The 20,390-nt window shown below is 40.6% G+C and overlaps 1 long non-coding RNA gene across 1 annotated transcript; it reads right to left on the bottom strand.

Annotated features, from left to right (window-relative positions):
• Positions 1-12,359: 12,359 nt before the first annotated feature.
• Positions 12,360-17,311, bottom strand: LOC118965296. Its single transcript, XR_005052601.1, has 2 exons — positions 16,373-17,311; positions 12,360-14,558 (listed from the first exon to the last, which is right to left on the bottom strand). It is a non-coding gene; the product is annotated as an uncharacterized LOC118965296 (long non-coding RNA).
• Between the last annotated feature and the right edge of the window lie 3,079 nt (positions 17,312-20,390).

The following is a 20,390-nucleotide window of genomic DNA, read 5'->3' as shown; positions in this document are numbered from 1 at the left end:
TCTAGGCTTACAGATTCAATGAGAAGTATCAAAATTATAAATCATCATCATTATTCTTTACTGTGTTCATACCAACATAATATATCAACACATCCACAGCACTGGGCCTTTAAAGCGATAGATAGATAGATAGATAGATAGATAGATAGATAGATAGATAGATAGATAGATAGATAGATAGATAGATAGATAGATAGATAGATAGATAGAAAGAAAGAAAGAAAGAAAGCAAACCTGGCATCAGAAGTCAGAGGTGTTCAGAGAAGATAAAAGGGGACACCATACAGGACCTGAAGAACAGAGAGGAAACCATACAGGCCCTGAAGAACAGAGAGGGAAGAGGAAACCACACAAGCCCTGAAGGAGCAGCTACCCGGGGTCACTAACCCCAGCCCACTTCTGCCTGTTTTCCACCCACTCACCCCCACTAGCTCTCCAGGAGATCCCGCCCCACCCAATTCCTCTCCAACCAACACCAACCAGTCGCCTCCAGAAGATCCCTATCCAACCCTCCAGAAAATCCAACTCCAACAAATAACAACCTCCTTACCACCTCTGCAAGCTCAACCAATACTCCCTCCTAACCTCAGCTCAGCTCCAAGAACAAGCTGTGATTGGAGTCATTCTCTGTGACTCCAATGGCAAACATCTACGGGAAAGAGCAATTATGCTCCTCTCTATGGGACTCCCAATCACGGCCAGTTGTGATACAGCCTGGAATCAAACCAGGGTCTGTAGTGATGCCTCTAGCACTGAATTATAATCTACTACCTGGCATGGAGGTGAGAAAAACATGGTCCCCCATGACTTAGAGTGCCATCAAAGTAATTTCAAATGACACTAATAAGAGCAAAGACAATAATAATACACACTGGAACGAACGACTTAAGAACACGAGAGAATGTGTGGCCCCAGCCTTGGCAGAAGTAGCCATGGCTATATTTTATTTAATTTATTTTTATTTAACCTTTATTTAACTAGGCAAGTCAGTTAAGAACAATTATGCACCTCCCTATGGGACTCCCAATCACGGCCGGTTGTGATACAGCCTGGAATCAAACCAGGGTCTGTAGTGATGCCTCTAGCACTGAGATGCAATACCTTAGATCGCTGCGCCACTTGGAAGAATTATAATTTCATCACATTACCTGCGCTGCAATGTACCATTCAATATTATTTAAGAAAACAATGCAGAGCTCTAAAGAAAATGTGCACTAAGGGCGAATGTATTTTTGGCACACCGCAAAGACATCTACCCTAGACACATGCAAGACCACATCCACCAAAAGTCTTTGTAAGGGTGCTAAAGTACACAGACAATACGGGAAACTTTGTGCACTCTTGGTATTCTCTCAACCAGCTTTATGAGGTTGTCACCTGGAATGCATTTCAATTAAAAATATAAAATATGAAATATATTTAGGTGACTACCTCATGAAGCTGGTTTAAGAGAATGCCAAGAGTGTGCAAATTTGTCATAAAGGCAAAGGGTGGCTACTTTGAAGAAACTCAGATATAAAATATATTTTGATTTGTTTAACACTTTTTTGGTTACTACATGATTCCATATATGTAGAACGGCGCAGAAGGGGATGGCTGACGTTTTACGTGCTCCTAACCAATTGTGCTATGTTAGTTATTTTGCGTCGTTTGTAACTTATTTTTTAGCGTATTTTGTACACAATGTTGCTGCTACCGTCTCTTATGACCAAAAAGATCTTCTGGACATCAGAACAGCGATTACCCTCGGGAATGTGCCCAAATCCTGGTCATTTGGGTGAAGAATTCGTAGGCAAATTCTAAGAATTCGTAGGCGAGTGAGAACTCCCACTGCCATCTGTTCTATTGGCCAATGTGCAATCATTGGAAAATAAAATGGATGACCTACGATTAAGATTATACTACCAATGGGACATTAACAACTGTAATATCTTATATTTCAGAGTTGTGGCTGAACGACGACATGGATAATATAGCGCTGGCGGGATTTTCCATGCACCGGCAGGACAGAGAAGCTACGTCTGGTAAGACGAGGTGCGGGGGTGTGTGTCTATTTGTCGATAACAGCTGGTGCACGATGTCTATTATTAAAAACCTCTTGGCGCACCGATCTCTTTAGCGGGATCATTTTATTCAACATCCAGTGAATTGCAGAGTGCCAAATTCAAATTAAATTACTAAAAATATTTAATATTCATGAAATTACAAGTGGAATATACCAAAACACAGCTAAGCTTGTTGTTAATCCACCTGGCGTGTCAGATTTAAAAAAAGCTTTACGGTGAAAGAAAACCATGTGATTATGTGAGGACAGCTCTCAACAGACAAAACATTACAAACAGCTAGCAGCAAAGTAGATTGGTCACGAAAGTCAGAAAAGCAATAAAATGATTCGCTTACCTTTGATGATCTTCGTATGTTTGCACTCACGAGACTACCAGTTACACAATAAATGTTAGTTTTTTTCGATAAAGATTATTTTTATATCCAAAAACCTCCATTTGGTTGGCGCATTTTGTTTAGTAATCCATGACGGGCAGACGAAAATTCCAAATAGTATCCGTAAAGTTTGTAGAAACATGTCAAACGTTTTTTATATTCAATCCTCAGGTTGTTTTTACAATAAATAATTGATAATATTTAAACCGGAAGGTAGCCTTTTCAATAGAAGAGAGAGAGAAAAGGTCTCGCTCCAGGCGCTCGCGCATGCACAAATCTGGGGACACCTAGCTATCCACTGACGCGATGTGATCATTCTCGCTCATTTTTCTGAATAAAAGCCTGAAACTATGTCTAAAGACTGTTCACACCTTGTGGAAGCCATAGGGAAAGGAAAATGGTTGATATTCCTTTAAATGGAGGATAGGCTTGCAATGGAATAGAGAGGTTTCAAAAAAACAGCACTTCCTGGTTAGATTTTCCTCAGGTTTTCGCCTGCAATATCAGTTCTGTTATACTCACAGACAATATTTTTGACAGTTTTGGAAACTTTAGAGTGTTTTCTATCCTAATCTGCCAATTATATACATATTCTAGCTTCTGGGCCTGAGCAATAGGCAAGTTTTCTTTGGGCACGTTTTTCATCCAAACATCAAAATACTGCCCCCTAGTCTCAAGAGGTTTTTAAAGAAGTCTCAAGTTATTGCTCACCTGAGGTAGAGTATCTTATGATAAGCTGTAGACCACACTATCTACCAAGAGTTCTCTTCTATATTATTCGTAGCCATCTATTTACCACCACAAACCAATGCTGGCACTAAGAACACACTCAACCAAATGTTTAAGGCCATAAGCAAACAAGAACATGCTCATCCAGAAGTGGCGCTCCTAGTGACCGGGGACTTTAATGCAGGCAAACTTAAATCCGTTTCACCTCATTTCTACCAGCATGTCACATGTGCAACCAGAGGGAAAAAAACTCTAGACCACCTTTACTCCACACACAGAGATGGATACAAAGATCTCCCTTGCTTTCCATTTGGCAAATCTGACCATAATTCTATCCTCCTGATTCCTGCTTACAAGCAAAAACTAAAGCATGAAGTACCAGTGACTCGCTCATTACGGAAGTGGTCAGATGACGTGGATGCTACGATACAGGACTGTTTTGCTAGCACCTACTAGAATATGTTCCGGGATTCATAAAATGGCATTGAGGAGTATAACACCTCAGCCATCGGCTTCATCAATAAGTGCATCAACGACGTCGTCCCCACAGTGACCGTACGTACATATCCCAACCAGAAGCCATGGACTACAGGCAACATCCTCATCAAGCTAAAGGCTAGAGCTGCTGCATTCAAGGAGCGGGACACTAATCCGGACGCTTGTAAGCAATCCTGCTATGCCCTCCGACGAACCATCAAACACGCAAAGCATCAATACAGGATTATGATTGATTCCTACTACACCGACTCTGATGCTCGTCGGATGTGGCAAGATTAAAACTTTTACGGACTACAAAGGGAATCCCAGTGGCGAGCTGCTCAGTGACGCGAGCCTACCAGATGAGCTAAATGCCTTTTATGCTCGCTTCGAGGCAAGCAACACTGAAACATGCATGAGAGAACCAGCTGTTCTGGATGACTGTGTGATAATGCTTTCGGTAGCCGATGTGAGCTAGACCTTTAATACAAGTCAACATTCACAAAGCCACAGGGCCAGATGGATTACCAGGATGTGTACTCAAAGCATAAGTGGACCAACTAGCAAGTGACTTCAATTACATTTTCAACCTCTCCCTGAACGAGTCTGTAATACTTATTTCCTACATATTTCAAGTAGACTACCATAGTCCATGTACCCAAGGAAGCGAAGGTAACCTGCCTAAATGATTACCTCCCGTAGCACTCACATCGGTAGCCATGAAGTGCTTTGAAACGCTGGTCATGGCTCACATCAACAGCATCCTCCCGGATACCCACTCCAATTTGCAAACCGCCCCAACAGATCCACAGATGATGCAATCTCAATCGCACTCCACACTGCCCTTTCCCACCTGGACAAAAGGAACACCTATGTGAGAATGCTGTTCATTGACTGCAGCTCAGCATTCAACACTATAGTGCCCACAAAGTGCATCACTAAGCTAAGGACCCTGGGACTAAACACCTCCCTCTGCAACTGGATCCTGGACTATCTGACTGGCCACCCCCAGGTGGTAAGGATAGGCAACAATATGTCTTCTACACTGATCCTCAACACTGGGGCCCATCAGGGGTGTGTACGGCCCAGTACATCACTAGGGCCAAGCTTCATGCCATCCAGGACCTACACTAACGTTCAAAAGTTTGGGGTCACTTAGAAATGTCCTTGTTTTTGAAAGAAAAGCACATTTTTTGTCCATTTTAAAATAACATCAAATTGATCAGAAATACAATGTAGACATTGTTAATATTGTAAATTACTATTGTAGCTGGAAACGGCTTTTTAATTTGTTTTTAATATAATATCTACATAGACGTACAGAGGCCCATTATCAGCAACCATTACTCCTGTGTTCCAATGGCACTTTGTGTTAGCTAATCCAAGTTTGTCATTTTAAAAGGCTAATTGATCATTAGAAAACCCTTTTGCAATGATGTTAGCACAGCTGAAAACTGGCAGAGTTGCAAAGAAAAAGCCATATCTCAGACTGGCCAATTAAAATAAAAGATTAAGACGGGCAAAAGAACACAGACACTGGGCAATATGGCCTACAAATCCTGTTTACGTTTGTATTTTTTTTATTTTTTATTATTTAATGAAGGTTAACTAGGCAATGTGCAGCATAGAAAGACCTAGCAAAGTTGCAGTTGGCTCAAAACAAAGCAGCATGCCTTGCCCTTAACAGCACACATAGAACTAACATCAACAAACATGTTTTAAGAAACATTTGTGTGTTGAACATGCCTAACCACTTGTATAATCTATTTACGTACACTTCAAACAGACATGCATACCCCACTATACACACCACTATGGGTTTCTTCACTGTACCCAAACCATAGAGCCATGTCATCGTGGAATGCTCTGCTACCAGAGGTGACTCAGGCAAAAAGTAAGTTTAGCTTTAAAAAACAGATACAATATATTTATTCTTCACAGTGCGTCTTCTCTTTCTAAAGATCACATTTAGTGAAATAAATATATATATATATATATATATATATATATATATATATATATATATATATATATATATATATATAAAAATATATGTGTGCTATAAAAGCAAACTGTGAACCTATCCCTTTGACTTTTCTAAAAACAGGGCTGAGGTAGAAAATCAGATTCATTCAATTTTGACACTATGTTTAATAAGCCCATCTATAATACATGGAGATGCACAAACAAGGCAGAGGAGCAGGTGTAAGAGAATCACTTTCCCCATAACGTGGCACTGTCGGTGCACACGTCTATTCCATCAACTCCGAGAGAGGAGAGCTAGCAAAGTGCTGTTATCTCTTTACTGGGTGACATTGATTGTTCCCCCTTTGGTGATCAGATACTGTTTAAGCATTCTGATTTTGAATCAATTTTTTTTATTTTTTTTATTTTACCTTTATTTAACCAGGCAAGTCAGTTAAGAACAAATTCTTATTTTCAATGACGGCCTGGGAACAGTGGGTTAACTGCCTGTTCAGGGGCAGAACGACAGATTTGTACCTTGTCAGCTCGGGGGTTTGAACTCACAACCTTCCGGTTACTAGTCCAACGCTCTAACCACTAGGCTACCCTCAATGAGGGTGGAAGATGAGAAAAATCTGTTTTTAATGGCCCACTACTAATTTGATCTGCCTTAATCAAATCGACCTTGAAATGCTAAATGGATACAATACATGTCACGTTCTGACCTTTATTTCCTTTGTTTTGTCTTTATTTAGTATGGTCAGGGCGTGAGTTGGGGTGGGCAGTCTATGTTTGTGTTTCTATGTTTTTTCTATTTCTGTGTTTGCCCTGATATGGTTCTCAATCAGAGGCAGCTGTTTATCATTGTCCCTGATTGAGAACCATATTTAGGTGGCCTGGGTTTCACTGTTGGTTTGTGGGTGTTTGTTTCCATGTGAGTGTTTTTCTCCACACGGTACTGTTTCGGTTTGGTTTAGTTCACGTTATCGTTTATTATTTTGTAGTGTTCAGTGCTTTTCTTATTAAAATCGTTATGAACACTTACCACGCCGCATCTTGGTCCGATCCTTACTCCTCTTCAGACGAAGAGGAGGAAATCTGCTGTTACAATAAAAGTGGAAAGGCCTATAGGCATTGGACAGCTACGTGAAAGAGATCCTGCTGTAATCGAATGCCCAGCCCTATGTAAACTTCTGGACAAAATTGTGTTTGACCAGATACAATGCTATTTCACAGTAAACAAATTGCCAACAGACTTTCAGCACACATAACGGCACAGACACTTCACAAGCACGACACTTAAATAAATGACTCATGAACGGCTGAAAGAAAATGATGATAAAATGATTGTGAGGACTGTCTTGTTAGACTTCAGTGCAGCGTTTGACATTATCAATCATAGTCTGCTGCTGGAAAAATGTATGTGTTATGGCTTTACATTCCCTGCTATAATGTGGATAAAACGTTACTTGTCTAACAGAACACGTGTTCTTTAATGGAAGCCTCTCAAACATAATCCAGGTAGAAGCATGAATTCCCCAGGGTAGCAGTTTAGGCCCCTTGCTTTTTTTCAATCTTTACTAACGACATGCCACTGGCTTTGAGTAAGACCAGTGTATCTATTTATGCAGATGACTCAACACTATACACGTCAGCTTGTAATGAGTACGATGGGAGACAGAGTGCTGGTTTCAAGCGCAGGGTGCAGCAGGTGTTTCTTAGAAAAGGACCACAGGAGGAGGCAGGTAGCTGGATCCAGGGGCAGGCAGAAGGTCATACACAGGGACTCCAAAAGGGTAACAGTACAGGCTGGGAAATGGCTAATAACGTAGTCTGGGACATCGGGCAAGAGGTTGACAGGAAATCTGAGTACAGGCAAGGAATAGCCAAAAAAGCGTTGTTATTGAGGATGGCCAAAAAACTACTATACACGGGAGGACTAATATGTAAATAAACAGAGCTCCGAATAGAAAGTGTATCAAAACAAACAATACCTCACAATGATGGGGTGAAAAGAACTGAACTAAATAGTGTGTGTAAATGACATATAGGTGATCGGAATTCAGGTGATTGGGATCTGGAGCGTGAGGGGATCTATGTGTTTGAGAGTGTGGGCTGGAAAGTGAGCTGCGTTCATGGGATCGATGTGTTTGAGAGTGTGATTTGGAAGCAGATGTTACACAGCTATTACTGCAACTGAAATGACAAACACTGAAGAGCTGCAGTTAGTTTCGGAAAGGGTAGCAAGGAATAAGTTAGTCCTAAATATTTCCAAAACTAAAAGCATTGTACTTGGGAAAATTACAGTTGGCTCAGAACAGGGCAGCATGGCTGGCCCTTAAAAGTACACGGAGAGCTAACCTTAATGACATGCATGTCAATCTCTCATGGCTCTAAGTGGAAGAAATTGACTTCCTCGTTACTTGTTTTTGTAAGAGGTGCTGACAGGCTGTAGGTTCCGAGTTGTCTGTTTTAAAATACTAGCACACAGCTCAGACACGCATGCATACCCACAAGACATTCCACCAGAGGTCTCTTCACAGTCCCCAAGCCCAGAACAGACTATGGGAGGCGCACAGTACTACACAGAGCCATGACTACAGGTAACTGTTGCTTTTTAAATCTGATTCTACTGTTTGCAAGGAAAAATACACCTTATAGAACAGCTGGAACTGTGAAATAACACAAACATAGGCACATACACATGCATACAAACACGATACCATACGCGCTATACACACACGTACACATGATATTGCATTGTAGATATGTGGTAGCGGAGTATGGGCCTGAGGTCACACACTTAGTGTGTTGTGAATTCTGTAATGTTTTGTAATGTTTTTAAAATAGTTTAACTGCCTTAATTTTTCTGGTCCCCAGGAAGAGTAGCTGCGGCCTTGGCAGCAGCTAATGGGAATCCATAGTAAATACAAATACCAACTCACTGAATTACATTATTATATGAAGAATACCAGTATGTTGCATTCAAATGTGATTATATACACATTATAAACCGGCTTCAGAGTTCAGACAACTTCACATCCGTTTGTGTAATCCAGTAACACACACGAGAGGTCACACAACGCAGTGTGTGTGAGCGTCAAATGTAAGCTACGTGTTCTCCTCTCATGCTCTGTGTAGCCCTGGTGGCCCAGGGGAGACAGTTGCTGCAGGCTCATTGGCTGCTAATCCTGCCACTGTGAAAGAACAGCAAATCAAGAGGCCCTCCCCAAGGCCCAGGAAAATGGATATTGATCCCGGGCCATGACAAAATGGATTAAAGTAGTGCTGGTAGTAGCAGGGATGGAGAGGGAGGGATGGAGAAGGAGGGAGGGAGGGGGAGAGAGGTGGGGAAGAAGGGGGGTGTGGGGGGATTGGAGGGGTCTCTGCCAAGGCTTTGGCTGCCCATGTCTGGCAATGGTAGACAGCTCACTCCCTCTTCTCCATGTAATCAATACTATAATCAATCGTTCCCTCCAACTTTCTCCTGCATGAAAAAAGTCCCTTGAACACGCTCAGTCTCTATAACATTTGATTGAGACTGAGTGTGAAAGTGTGATGAAGGTATCGACTACATATTGGAGGGAGAAGATACATCACAGACACATTAGGGGAGACTTGACTAACACTGTGCCAACGTTAGTGGGTAAAGCTGGGTGGGAGAAGTCATTAACTAGCCTACAGTCACTAGTCTTCTTGTATGAGCAGTGATCTGTGCATGGAGTACTCCAGGGTCTTCACCCCTTTGTCTCATTCACACCCTTTTTGTTCATGGCTTGAAGAGAAGAGAGGGAGAAGGGTCTGAGTCTAGAGAGGATATCTAACAGAATACTTTCCCTGCATGTTCTAAGATGTAATATTCTGCATATTAATGTGTCCAATGCCATGACAGGAATATCAAAGAGTGGAGTGCTCAAGGGTAGCTCTGTCATACTTTTGGGCCCATAGCCTTATGGTTTGGCCCCTTAAATCTTTTATGGATGGTTTCCCAGGCACAACGATGGTCATATGACACAAAAATAGAGCTCTTTGGCCATGCACACCAACGGTGGGTTTGGCCTTCGAAAGAACAATGCTTACTGTATGCAGAAATTACCTCCTCTCTACTGTAAAAGATGATGTTGGATCTTTCATGTAATGGGGCACATTTTCTTCCAATGGTCCTGGGGCCCTATCATGAACTTTTACCAAGTACCAGGACATTTCAGCCAAAAACCTGGTTGCCTCTGCCAGAAGGCTGAAACTTGGCTGCAAGTGGATCTTCCAGCAAGACAATAACCCCAAGCACAAATCAATATCCACAAAGAAATGGTTAATTGACCACAAAAAAAAGAAAGATTATGATTAAGATCCCTCCCAATGTGTTCTCCAAAAACATTTTTGAAAAATGCTCAGTGTCATTATTCTTGCAAATGGAGTGTGCTGGAGTATTGAAAACAGGGGAGTTGATCCAATCATTTTGAGAAATTTGTTTGTTACTTTTTACCCCCTTTTCTCCCCAATTGGTAGTTAGTCTTGTCCCATCGCTGCAACTCCTGTACGGACTCGGGAGAGGTGAAGGTCGAGAGCCATGCATCCTCCGAAACATAACCCTGCTAAGCCGCAGTGTTTCTTGACACACTGCTTGCTTAACCCGGAAGCCAGCCGCACCAATTTGTCAGAGGAAACACTGTACAACTGGCAACCGAAGTCAGACTGCATGTGCCCAGGCTGCCACAAGTAGTCGCTAGAGTGCAATGGGACAAGGACATCCCAGCCGTCCAAATCCTCCCCTAATGACGCAGCCTGGGACACCGCCTGGGATCGAACCCTGTAGTGATGCTTCAAGCGCTGTGATGCACAGCCTTAGACCGCTGCGCCACTCGGGAGCCTTATTGAGATTTTCTATGTATTACTTGTTAAACAAAATCGATTTCTCTGAGCAATTGTATGAGTATAAAATATACTTTTCCAAAATGTGTTTTTTGCATACAATATAGCTCAGTATTTGTATTTATTTTATACAGGCTTTTTTGCTCGTTTTTATCAAGGTATCCAATAATTCTGGATCCCCACTGTATGTAAATGTACATTAAAATGCTGTCCATTTCAGTGAGTGAGGTTCAAATCCCTTTGAGGAAGAGAGTGCATCATGGGTCCTTAGATTGACAGTCAAGTACTCACTCCATGAGAACTATAAGGAAAAGTGATGTGGTTTTATTACTTCCTTTGATGCAAGAAAATAGTATACATTTTTAGGGAAATACTGCCATGCTAAATCCATAAAATATATATTTGCACACAATTGGTAGTCTAAGCCAATTTTGCCAGTTTTGTAGACAGATCAGTCATCCAAGAAATGTTAAGAAATTGAAGCTCATTTACTGCATTTCTATACATTTTAAAAACTCTCAAATGATATTAGTAGAACAAGAAAAACAAGCTAAAATAACCCCAACCATTATCACATTGGTTGCTGTATCTTAAATTCACCTCAGCCGATCTATAAACACATAGCCTATTAGCTATACAGTTAGCCGCTACACACGTTAATTCTACAGATTTTGCCATCACTTATGCCATGTTAATATGTTAGCTGAGTGAGAGTGGCTAACAAAATCAATTGGGGCCCCCTAGAGGTTAGGGCCCCTGGGCACTTGCCCAGTTGGTAATTTGGCCATGATTACTACAAGTTTAAATAGGTGGCTAGACTAATTTCCTAATGTATCAATAAATAAATAAATTGGGGACAAAATGGCGCCGTAGAGAGAACACTGTGTTTCAGCAAGCTCCCGTGGCATTCGTAAATTTATATTTTTACATGAATCTCCTAGCTTGAAAAAGTGGTAGAATTGGCTAAATAAGTTATCCTACAATGAGTCTTGACGGCTATTTCTCAAAAATCTCCGACAACATGCCCAACAGAACTACTAAGAACTCGACCAAAACCACCATCCATGTAGCTGTACAGGAGGAGCTAGCTAATGTTAGTGAAGCTAACACCATTGCGGATCCAGGCACAATGGACCTGGTGATTCAAAAGATGACTGATAACATTACTAAAGTGATCGATGTTAAGATAAGAACGGTCTTGTAAGCAATAGCAGGCCATTCAGCTGAACTACAGAGGGTTGTCAAACGTGTTGATGAGGCGGAAGGAAGAATTGCTACAGTGGAAACTTCAACTACATCTATGGACACTAAGATAAAAGCACTTGAGAAACAGGTGCGCGAAATGGCGGAGCACATTGACAACTTGGATAATCGAGGACGCAGATGCAGTATTAGTGTTGTGGGACTCCCGGAAAATTCTGAAGGGACACGTTCAGTAAAAATGTTGAGGAATGGATCCCTGGCTACCTACAAATGGACACTAAGGCTGGTCGTGTGAAGCTGGACAGAGCCCATTGCTCTCAAGCACCGATACCCGGTCCCAACCAGCGCCCACGGACAGTGGTTATAAAGTTCCACAACTTCACCGACAAGCAGCGCGTCATGGATGCGGCTAGAAACATCGGCTCTGATGGTAGTCAATGTAAAGGTCCAAAGGTCTCATTCTTCAATGATTATTCCACAGCGGTTGTACGAAGACGCAAAGCGTTTGATGAGGCGAAGGCTCGACTCAAGAGAATGAAGATGGACTACGCACTGCTGTACCCGGCCACGTTGAAGATTATGGTCAACGGATCGCCTAAAAAGCTCTATACACATGAAGAGGCTGTTGCGTTTATTGACTCTCTCGGGTAAATAACTTTAAGCTGCACCTCCGCAACATTGGATAACTTTTTTTATTTTTTATTTGAATCTGATCATGAAACAGTGGTGTGATTTCTCACGTGCTCCGGTTCAGTAATATTCGTATCTTTATTATTCTTCTTGCTAAAGTAACTCAGGCTGAGACATGTGTGAATCTATATCGGTGCCCCGGCTTGGTTTTAGGTGGAAGAGCCTCAATCTTCTATTGATTTTCATTTCCATATATTTAAAGGATGAGGCTATTGAGTGTCAATGCAGACACCAAATATGGTCTCCTCGCAAGTGAAAAGATCCGGATTCTTCTATTACGTCCAAGCCATGTATTTTGTATTCCACTGGTCAGACCTTAGGATTGGTCCATATATCACCATCTGAAGTGTCATTGATTTCTCCAGAGTCCTGGAAATTATAACTTTCATACACGTAATCAACCACATCCGTACAAAACTAACACAGTCACACAGGTGAAGGTAGCCCATAACACAGTAATCATAACATTTTTCCATCTTCCAAACACACTGTCAACCCAATTAGTCAGAGAAGTATCCACCCCTGAGTTTACTGCCAACTTGTGAACTAGGGTGTGTAAACCAGACAAGGCCTTGGTCACTGATCCATCCTAACTGTATATCCCCGGAGTCCAAATTACCTCCATACACTCCTCCTACCCTTTTCAGCCGGCAAACATCCAAGACTATTCTATTCTGCCAAACCATTCATTACCTCTCTGATATAATTGGTGAAGCGCTGTGGATTTTTAACAGATATAATTGATCCAATCCACATTCTCATTGAGAGTGGACCACCAAAAAATACTTGACTCTAATCCTGCCAGGATCTAATTTATAGCTTTGATCTCATCTGCCACCTTTGGAACCACAATGTTATTAATACAAACCCTATCATCAAAAGAACCAGTCGGAGTACTTCTTTTCTCTCGTTTAGTCAACATCATGTCATGGTGTTGAATGAGTGTGAAAGACATTCTCAAATGTACCAGTACACATACCTCTGTTCAATTAGCCAGTAATACTCGGGCCATCATGTCATTCTCCCACACAACCAACAGATGTGAGCCCTGGGCCTCCTTATCTTACTGAAATCCCCAGATCTCAACCAGCCTTTCAAATCACTCATTGGTCGCATCAGAAGTAACATTATCTGTCCTATTGCGGTACTGATTTTGCCCCACATATTTCCCAGGAGTACTATACTGAATCAAACAATAAACAGTCTCCCGTTGCCTCTGTGAAAGGAGGAAGCTCAGATTTCAGAGGAACATGTGGATATAAATAGTGCAAATCCATACAACTTATTATCTGGCTTTCCTGCTTCCATGAATAGCTTTACCATACAGGCTGTTCCCTTAGGTGAATAATTCCATTTCTGAACTATCCACACCGGCGCTTGGCTCTGGACAACTCCACAGTCAGTATCTGCTTTGTCAGGGACTCTGCTTGTATTCTACTGACTATAGAGCAATCAGCTGCTCTAACTTTTTCTACCTGTAATGCACTAGGTTATCAACTGAAACCCTTACTTTCACTACACTCCATCTCCTTCCATGCTGGGTATGTAGATTTATGTAGCCTCCTCACATGATGTGAGCTATAACTTGTTTCCATGAACTACACAGAGACTAGCATAGATTTCTTCCATAATAGCTACTCTTAGTCCTGAACTGCCAAGGAGTCAGAGACACCACTTGGTCTACATAGAACTCCACTGAGACATCCCTCCCTATCCTACTCTCACTTCCTGTTTATCCAGATCAAGTGATCTCTTATGCTTGGTTAATACTAATTTCTCCTTGTTTAACTATGTCAATATTACCCTCTGGCCTTCTCGGGTTCATGGTGTAGTAATAAGGTCTCCCAACCATACAGCTTAGGATGGACAGCTCACCTATAAAGCCCCACCCTCTTCCAGAAAACACATCATTAGCAAGAGTCAGACACATTTTCACTTCTATGAACAAGAACAGTAAGGAAAGGACAGGTAAGGTATTCTTCATTCGAGAGATGGCCCCCAGAATTCTGTTAATTCCAGTTCTCCTCTCGAACTCTGTTATTGTTCGACAGTGTCAAGGTGTCCCTCCCGCAGTGTGATATGAATCCGGGTAGTTCTTTCAGCTAGCTGTCACCAGGATTCCTTGGTATGGTCCCTCCAACAGGCCTCAGGGACTGGATTGAGTGACTTCACCTGTAATTCACCTGTAGTGCATAACATTTTGGACATACAGGTTTGGTTAACAAACAGTTTCTAATTTGTTCTATTATATCTTTAACTTCTATACCTACTTGTTAGCTATTTTTTATTTTTTTATCAGTTAATTATCCTGTAGGTCACATCCTATCCTAGAACACAATTTACCCATCCCCCCTTTGTTACCTGGCTCTGCCCAGGTAACAACCTTGCCTACTCTTAAACAATGACTTAGGCAAGATTAGTAAATTATCCTTATGTCTGACATTATCATGTAGGAGCCCCCTTTAATTTTCCACATGTCCAATTCTCCCTTGGGCGTCCATTCATGTCAATCCTGTACCAATTCTCTGTCAAGTTTCTTATCTACTTTAAGAAGTATCTGTGCTACTTATACATTTTCTTAAATATATATATTTACCGATTTAAACTGTAACCCTTTTCTCTCATATCTCTCAAATACCACTAAACTTCTAACTGCTTGACTTTATCTAAAATCATTGATTTTTGAAAAAACATGTCTATGGGTGGCAATCTCTAAAGTCCTTACATTTCCTTAATAAATCTATCTTAATCCTAACAATAATCCTAAATCATCACAGATGTCCTATATTCCTGTTAAATTTAATACTATTTAAAAAAACTCCTAATAGTCAAACAAAGTCAAAACAAATGCTAACCACATCAAAATCCTTCCTATACTAACAAGCTCTTTCCTTCAGGGATCTTCAGTATTTTATCTGACAATAACATTAATTGAATATATGTTGCAAAGTGTGGAATACCTTATCTACAGTAACTTATCACCCCTAAGAACTGAAACTTATTTTTCTATGTAATTCCCTGCCCTATTGGCTTAATCTATCTCCTATCCAAACCTCAATGTATCTTATCTTCCCCTATTTAATCTCAATGATAAATAGGATTTTTTTCTCTGTTATAATACCAAATCAATAATAGCCCATTCAAAAACTTCACAGCTAATGTTGTAAAACAGAATCCTGAACCACTTTTTCATTTGCGGTTCAAACAATAATTCTAACCCCAAACTAAAACTCAATTATAATTAATTTACCTTAAAACTAATAACCCAAATGACCACATTCATTATACAAATGACTCTCCCCTGAGGCTGATCAGACCTCAAAAGATAGCCATGATAAGGTCAATAGGTCATACCACCCTTTTATAGTCATGTTCCATACTACATTAGACATATTAAAGAACCCTTTATCCTTAAAATAAAAAAAAATCACTTGTGTAATTAAAACTCATAAAATAAAAACTCATAAAGTTCCATATGTGAGCGTGCCTTTTTAAAATACCTTTGCTATAAAACAAATAGTCCTAACAAATGTTTTACGTGCATATATTTACAAACCTTAATGATAATTCCCCTTTACCTCAAATCATTAATCATAAGTTTTAAACAACATCAATGTATATGTTTACTTAAATGAACATGCTACCCTTAGATACAATTAACCTGATAACATTATTATCCAATGTATTACTTTTTCCCTCTGCCGCAAATGTCGTACATTTCTCAGTGTAAGAAATCCGTAATTTAATTCCAGATATTTAATAAAAATGTAAACGTATTTTCCCATGGCTCCTTCAACTCACATATTTTAGACAACTTCCATCTGTCCCGGTATAAAGAATCCTACTTAAACACACCAGAACAAATGCTTAATTAAGTTAAATCAACTCCTAGAATAAACTATCATCAGTAACCAAATAAACAAACCACTTTTCTCAGCAAAAAACAAACTATACAAAGACTCACTACTATAATGCTTCAGATGACAAAATTACTCACATTTACGTCTCGATAAAACAAAACATCATCTGCATGTTCCTCAAGAAAAAACATCTTGCCCCTGTTACAGATGTCTACGTATCAGAGAGGAAAAGCTCAAATAACCAAATTCAACCTAGCTAGTTTCCCAAAACATATGCAATTGTTTTTTACTATAGAGGTTGCTTTTCAACATTAATACCCTAACCTGGTTCCACATAATGGAAACAGTGCTCAAATTCACTGGTGTTACATAAACAATCAAACCAGGAATCAATAACTATCAGAATCCATTACCATGATGTTTTACAATTCAGACATTCAGTCTCCCTTTCTCATAGCCTAATACAGTCCAAATCAACGCCACAAATCAATGATGCCCACCTAGCGAATCAGCTGCTAGTTTTTAGCATCTTTCCTGATGACTTACAAACTACTTTTAAAAATGTATTTTGACATTTTTATCAACTTCTGAAAAGAGACTCAAAACAATAATGCACGCGTTTTCCTTCTAAAAGACACAAACAATTTTCTCCGTTACCCCTAGTCACGACATAATTTCCGTGGCGACAAAAGTGCCTTGCGAGTGATGTCATCAACAAGCGCTCAACCTCGACCCGATCCGCAACGACTTTCAAAGAATTGTAAATAATTGTTGGCTGTCTGCAGCAACAGTAGTACGGGTTCGATAAACCAAACCTAATTTATCACATCTGTTGAATCCTGAATTAGAGTTTACAACATCAATCAACATCTCTCATCTCCCAATTCGCTAAATTTATAAGAACATTTCGATGGGCACAAATCTATCGTAATTGTTTCCCCGTTATTATTCAGAATTAATTTGATTTAAGTTACTGTCTCGTCTTTGATTTAGCATTTTAATTACGACTCTATTCCCAATACATTATTCAAACAGATCATTTAGTGAACAGACATCGTCTTGCATCAAAATTCGCTTCGTCCTTATTTTAAGTTGACTGAATGAGTCTTTCAATTTGAACCAAACAAACTATTTAAAACGTTCAGTTTATTATATCTTATACCAATACTAGTGACTATAACTTTCTCTGCAAAACAATTAGTTTAATTACAACCAAAAACTCATATATATATTTTTAGTTAATGCCTCGGCTGTGAACCGACCCCTGGACTGCAGTTTGTAAGACTGCTACGCTCACCACTATACCACCAACACTATGGAACTGACTGAGATTCTCCGCAAATTGACCCATTTTACAGTTGTCTGTATTTGTAACTCCGGCATCTGGACAACAGAAAATAGCCCAAATTTAAACGCCCAAAGTTTTCCCTCAGTTAGATTCTCATTAATCTCGCTCTCTTTGTATCTGACCCTTCTTTTTTTTTTTACCCGATTGTCGCCTCTGACCTTCCCCTCAGTTAAATTACAATATTGATGGTGACGTTTGCAGGGAGTGTTACACTCCCGGGCGAAATGTCCAATTTCGTTACAATTAAAACATTTTATATTTTTCTTTTGACTCACCTTATCCACTTTTCTCGACTTTATAACTCTCGTCTCCCGTTAGTTCCGGCACCTCCTTTGAGGAATTTCTACCCATCTTTAACCCTTACCGTTACTAGTAGCTATGGTATTTAATCACTTATCTATGCCTTACTATATTTAATTTTACCTTCTATGTGCGAGTATTTCTACGAATCTGCTATTTACCGTTACTTAGTTACTTTAGTTGCTTTTCTGTCTGACTATGTGTGTGTCTCTTTAATGATAATCAGTATGTATTTCTCCTTTCTGGAAACCTCATCTATAGATGACTTTTGATTGGACATTACATTTCACCCGTATACAATTATAAGCTCATGAACGTCCCATCTAACAATACGTCCTATATCCCTTCTTAACACCCTTCTGGCTTGCAAAACCAGGATTTATTAAGTTTTAGTTTAGTTTTGGTAGTGCACCTTACCACGAGTCATTTCAGACTCGTTTCCTTCCTTCCTATCGATTTTGGTTACACACAAAGTAGAAACCCATTGTATTTGTTCAAAATATTCAAGAAACTATCATTGATTAAATCCAAACTCCTTTAGCACATTCAATCAAAAATATCTTAAATAATTCCCAAATTCGAGAATAAAGACTATTTACCTTCGTCCTGTAGACTGCGAAAAGCAATGCCGGTTCGATTCCGTCACCTTCTCTGTCGCCCGTAGATATGTATACCCGCCTGTTATTATTAAACCTCAGCCTGAGGCCAGGTCTTTAAATAACTAGTCCAGACTCGTCCGTGCACGGTTTTCGGCTTTTCCCTTCGGATGACAGAGAAGTTTGTGGAATCCACTCGAAGGACCAATTGTTAGTGTAATTTAATTATGCCAATGTGCTTTCATCAATTGAAAGCCCTTAATCTATTTTATGAGAATTTCTAAGATTTCTTGTTTGCATAAAATAGACGCAGACCAGTCTTTCAATAATAGGTAATAGAATTTATTCTCGGAGCGCGCTCCCACTTAATCACGAGCAGCAGTTTATATACAGATCATGACGTCATTTCATTGCTTTAACAGAATCCCCTCCTCTCGACTGGGACAAAGTGAGGTGAAAAGTTCATTCTAACTTACTAACACACTCCCAGATAACTTTTGACCCCTCAACATTATCGATCACCACTGAACTGACAGTTTCTAATTAATAGAAAACTTAGGAATGCACTCACTGTCTTATCTAAAAACCCCAGAGCTAAGTTTCTGTAGGGTCAACCATAGGCTAACGACCTTATTTGTTTACACAGTCCCCAACCCATTCGTTTCTTCCTAGTTGGAATGGTGTTCATTAACTTTAATTACTCCTTGTCCGTGTCACACAATCCCTTCTCATGAACTCATTTTGTTAATCAGATATAATAAAACAGAGTATAAGTTTACTTAGTTACAATTCCATTTAAAATGATTTGTTCAGTCATTTAATCATAATTTCCCAACAGACGGACTGTTGGAAGAACAGACATTTTTCAGCCTTGACGTACAGGTCATGTTTGACGTACAGGTCATGTTTCAACAGTCGCCCAAGCACCCTGCGTACCAGGGACACATGTTTGGTGCGTGTAGCGGAGTATGTTAGCAATATATACACCACTACACCCTGCCAGTGCAGGTCCCTGAAAATCTCATCAACAAAGGGTTGGAAGACTGATGGAGCACTCATTAACCTGTACGGCATGACGAGGTACTCATAATGCCCAGAAGTGGTGTTAAATGCTGTCTTCCACTCATCTCCCGCCCGGATACGCACCAGGTTGTAATGACTCGGTCATACTGGCTATGAGCGGTAGCGGGTACCTGTATTTTACCGTGATCTTGTTTAAACTTCGATAATCAATACACGGGCGCAAACCTCCATCCTTCTTCTTCACAAAAAAGAAACTCGAGGAGACAGGTGAGATGGAAGGCCGAATGTATCCCTGTCCCAGAGATTTGGTGACATATGTCTCCATAGCCGCCGTCTCCTCCTGTGACAGAGGATACACGTGACTCCTGGGAAGTGCAATTTCTACCAAGAGATCTATCGCACAATCCCCCTGTCGATGGGGTGGTAATTGAGTCGCCTTTTTTTTACAGAAGGCTTACAGAAGGCGAGTGCCATTTCGGCATATTCGGGGGGGAATGTGCATGGTGGAGACCTGGTTTGGACTTTCCACCTTAGTGGCACCTAAGGAAACACCTACACCCCCCCCTGAGCACTGACGGGACTATCACTTGAGAGCCCTCTGTTGCCACAAAATAGTAGGATCATGCGAAGCCAACCAGGGAATCCCCAACACAACAGGGAACGCAGGAGAGTCGATGAGGAAGAGACTTAATTCGCTCCCTATGATTCTCCTGCGTTATCATAGTGAGCGGATCTGTGACCTCCCTAATTAGCCCCGACCCCAAAGGACGACTATCTAAGGCATGTATAGGGAAGGGAACATCAACAGACACAATAGGGATCCCTAATCTCATAGCAAAGGAATGGTCGATAAAGTTCCCAGCTGCGCCTGAATCTACTAGCGCCTTA

This window comes from Oncorhynchus mykiss, chromosome 7 (genome assembly GCF_013265735.2).
Source record: "Oncorhynchus mykiss isolate Arlee chromosome 7, USDA_OmykA_1.1, whole genome shotgun sequence".
Lineage (NCBI taxonomy): Eukaryota > Metazoa > Chordata > Actinopteri > Salmoniformes > Salmonidae > Oncorhynchus > Oncorhynchus mykiss.
Note: the sequence above shows the minus strand (reverse complement) of the source record. Positions and strands in the feature narration are given on the sequence as shown.